Consider the following 5000-nt stretch of genomic DNA (forward strand, 5'->3'; position numbering starts at 1 on the left):
AGAGAGAGAGAGAGAGAGAGAGAGAGAGAGAGAGAGAGAGAGAGAGAGAGAATATGACCAATAACCTAGAAAGCTTATGTTTGTAAATGAAATATTTCTACAGAGTTAGTATTAAATTTGCACCTAAAAGTACTTCATTTTCAAAATGATAAAATTATAACTATATGTAAGTAAAGCTTTAGGCAATGTAAATATACATAATCTTGGCTTTATGTCATCAAAAATCATTTTAACCTTTTAGATCAAGGAGGGCATGCATTCAGTCTAGATATTTTATATTGAGACCAAAGCTAAAATAAAAGTTAACTTTAATACTGAAAATAAATATAATTTACTTTCTTGTAAATTGTGTCACATTTTAAGTAAAACTTTAAAAGACTCATGTTGTATATTTCTCACCTTTAGTTGTATATGCATTTTTCATGAAGAATGAGTTAATCTTAGACTTAAGGGACTTTTTCTGCCTATCAAATAGATTTGTAAAAAAGGGGGTTGGAGTTAAATAATCACATAAGCACATGACTATCAACTTGAAGATTTTAGAAACCTTAAAAGTCATGTTTTAAATTTAGTTATTCATTCATTTACTTTACATTCTAATATTAGCACCATTCTCGTCCCAGTCTTCCCCTCTCACACAATCCCTCCCCACTTTGCTACACGTGTCAGGGGGAGATAGGTCCAGTACATGTTCATACTTTGGTTGGTCGTTCAGTTTCTGGGATCCGCCAAGGGCCCAGGTTAGTTTAATCTGTTGGTCTTCCTGTGGAGTAACTATACTCTTTGGGTCCCTCAACTTTAACCTCAGCTATTCTGCAAAAGACCCTGAGCTCTAGGTAATATTTGGCTATGGCTTTCTATGTCTGTTTTTGTCAGCTGTTGGGTGGAGCCTCTCAGAGGACAGCTTTGCTAGGCTCCTGTGTATAAGCATAGAAGAATCTTGTCAAGGATTGTTGCTTGCCCATGGGATGGGTCTCAATTTGACTTAGTTATTAGTTGGCCATTCCCTCCATCTCTGATCTATATTTGTGCCTGCACATCTTGTAGGCAGGACACATTTTGGGTCAAATATTTTATGGGTGAGTTGCTGTCTTCATCTCTTTATCCCTCCACTGGGAGTCCTGCTTGACTATAGGAAGTATCCCAGAAGTGAAATTTTTGCAGAGTTTATTTCCTATGACTTAATCCTATGGAACATAATGGGCATTTTTCTAGGCCTATCTTTGTTGTCAAAGCAAAATAAAATATAACATCAAAAATAAGAATGGCCTCTATACTATTTATTTGAAAATTGGGTAAATATCCTAGGTTATTTAATTGTGATTAATTTGAAATGGATTTCATTATTAATGTCAGAGACCTGTTTTATTAACTGGTGACCAAGTGAATACAAATAACTCTATGTTTAAGAGGACAAATAATAAGAGTTAAAGATTACAGTTCTCTACCTATTAGAAACTACATATGCAACTGCTTGGATAACTTATCTCTCAACCATACAGCAACAAAACAATCTCAGTAGATTTTAGCTTTTAAAAAGTTTACACAAAAGGCCTAAATGTGTCCTATTTAATTTGGGATTTACAAAGCCTACTGAGGATGAAAACTTTCTGTTTGTATAAAAGTATCAAATGTCAGGTAATTTAGAAAATCAGTAGAAAACATATATTATATATTTCTCTGTCTTTTATTCTCTAATATTACTGTAATTGCCTATTAGTTACTATTCTGTTTTAAATTCTCAGCTTGGCTGCTATAGCATTTATATTTCTGTTCTTATATGTTCTTGTTCCCATAACTAGCTCTATACATTTGTACGTACGTGTGTGTTTCTTACTAAAGTTCAACATTAGTGTGACTCTGAAATCACAACTTCCTTTCAGAAATAGATGTCCTGTTGTCCCCAGTTCCATGTTTGGCACATCAGTAGACATTCTAAAAATAAGAGATTTAAATTTAAATGAGTTCATATGTTCCTCAAGTTTTCTTTTTCTTTCAAATTTCTAGATACATTCATTTCATTTGCATCTGTCTGTCTATCTATCTATCTATCTATCTATCTATCTATCTATCTATCTATCTATCTATCTAATCTATCTAATCTATCGTCTATCTTAGCATTGATAATGATGAAACCTTGGGCTTTCTTTTATGAGAAACAAAACGTCATTATTCCCTTCATCTGCAAGTCCTCGTTTACTATTATTTGACTTTTATATACTCCTTTATGTTTGCCAAGGAAAGCTCATGAATGGCATATGCATGGGTTTTTTTTCCTAATGGTTAAAATTATAAGTCACTCTGGGGCAACAGTGTGAAGTTATTAAATTAGCAAAAGTGTCAATTTCACAGTGAAGATTAATTATTGAGTATTCGTGAAGATTAGTATGAGTCTTTAATATAGAACAAGAAGAGGTAAGGGCTGTCACTGATGCTAATAGCACATGCTTTAAAGATCTAGACATGCCCATCTGTGAAGGGAGAGCTATAGTCTCAGAGAATGTCACAGATGAATCTGAGAGGAAGCTTGGAATGCTCAAACATGAGCCAGACTCCCTTAGTAAGATGCAAGCCTTATGCTAAAAGAAATGTATTTCAATCTTTCGCCATAGATATTGAAAGTAGTGATATTTTCTGATTTATTGCTGTAACCTTAAGGTTGAACAAAGAGATGAGGACATAAATAATTTCAATGAAGACACTGCTGAACTAATCTGATTGTACCCTAAATTGAGCCAACATACAAGAGTCAGAATAATATATGGCATGTATTTGGCAAGACAAAGCATACATCAGACAACTTTATGGAATAAAGAATGAGCCTATTTTACTTGGTTTTTACCTCTAATGTTTCTGAATCCTTTTTATTGTTTTACTTTGGGTAGGGTAAATATTGACTAGTTGATAAAACAAATAATGTATTATCTTTGAAATCGCCTCTGAATTAATTTTTCTTAACAAAGTATCCCTTTGTTCCTAGTTCTTAAAATGTGTCAATGTGTTGTATTCTGAGTATTAAAACCAATATATTTCAGATCCTGAGTAGGAATAGATATTGGGGAGTGGTTTTTTGTTGTTGTTGTTGTTCCCCTTATACAGCATGGTCTTTAATATCCTCATCCCTAAATCATGAGGTTGAAGAACTCACCCTAGGATCTTCATTTATCCCTGTAAATGCGTGCTGCTGTGACAATATTTTTCCAATAACTTGTGCTTTAACAATGTACAAGTATACAAATCATAACATGAAAATGCTGACTTCTTCAAAGCTCCTTTCATTTATAAAGGCTAGGTGGGAAGGTTTAAAAGGTTGTGAGAGCCAAAGATTTCCACTATTCATCCACAGTGACGATTTCATCATTTTTGAAATAAATGAGTATTTATAAGAGATAAACCTGTGAAATCTTGATAAAGAAAAAAGTGAAAAGATTATATAAAAACACATGTAGTACATGTTTGATTATTCAAAAATCCCAATAGTCTATCAAAATATTTAATTGCAAAATTTGACAGATTTAATAAAAAAAAACTTTAAATGATATCTGTAAACTTCAAGATATCCACATATTTTTTTCTCCTTCTACTGTGTATGTCTTTCAATAATGTATTAATGTATTCTGCCTAAGGTTTCTTTTCACTGTAAAGCAAAAGACTTTTGACTTCAGTGTCAGAAACCTTCAGGGAACAAGAATCCAATGCTTCAAAAACTTAAACTAAGGAGATAATTCCATGCCCTGATATGGTGGCTGTCACATTTTCCTCGTAGGAATACACCATGGAACTTTCCACAGAGTATTATTTCTGGAGTCTAGCTTTCCCTCATCATTTGGCCTTCTCTCTTATTTGAAATTCTTGGAACAGATAGAGGGGTGGAAACACCCACAGTCTAATCTTTACTGCCTTGCATTTGCTATCTCTCTGTCACCATGAAAACCTTTGTCTAAGTTTCAAATCTCACCTCTTCAGTTCCCAGTGGGCTGGTGTAGAAAGTCTGTGCACCACATGCTCAAATGCCAAGGCTTCACTTGAAGCATCTTCTAACTAGGACATATGGCACTTCACCTCTCTTCTGCTCCTAGAGCTCATCACTGCTTTGCTTCAGTAATAAAAAATGTTCCAAACCAATTATTAGTAAGTATACACTATCCAGTTCCTGTATACTATCTTCTTATTCTTTTCACATTATTCCTCCTTGTGATATTTGCCTGTATTCGATGAGAAAAAGAATGGACCCCCATCTTTTAAAAAAAATTCATATGTCTATGAAAATAGCTACCATAAACTTTCCTACTACGTTTTAGGGAAGTTACTGTGTTTTAAAAATACTTAGCGATTAGGAAATGGCAGATGTAATATTTTATGTTTCAGGATCGCTTCGTAAAAAGTTCACAGTGCATTTCATTTGCTCATTTGTTAATACACAGCCGTCAACACTTAAGTTTGATCTCTCCCTCACTCTGCCATGCTGTGAAAACTGACCTGACCAGAGTTACCACTGCTAATACAGGGCAGTATGTATGTCATGTATCCTTTCACTACTATTTTAAACTCAATTTTGCCTTTGTGAACAGCTGAGCCATCTAATTCCAAGGTAGAATAAGTGACTTGTAACTATATACATTTATATACCCATAATGATAAGCTAATCTATAAATAAACATGAAAATATAAAGAATAACAGATAATGCTGGGGTTTTTTGCTTAGTTATTTTACTGATTTACTAAATGTGCCTTTGTTTAAAATGATGAGTCTATTAGCTGGATCTGTGTTTGATGCTTATGGTGTTTGATGCTTTGCAGAGAATGGGAATTCTGTTCTTTGTGCCCATGTCTCAATGCTCCAAAACTTCACCTGACACCAGCTCCAGGTTATCTGGTACCTACCCTGTCCTCTTTTGGCACCCAGAGTCATGTGTGCATGTATACACACATACATATACACATATAAATAAAAAATAAAAATCAATCTAAGTAAGAAATCAATTTTTAAAATTAAAAAG

This window comes from Mus pahari, chromosome 11 (assembly GCF_900095145.1).
Source record: "Mus pahari chromosome 11, PAHARI_EIJ_v1.1, whole genome shotgun sequence".
NCBI classification, from domain to species: domain Eukaryota; kingdom Metazoa; phylum Chordata; class Mammalia; order Rodentia; family Muridae; genus Mus; species Mus pahari.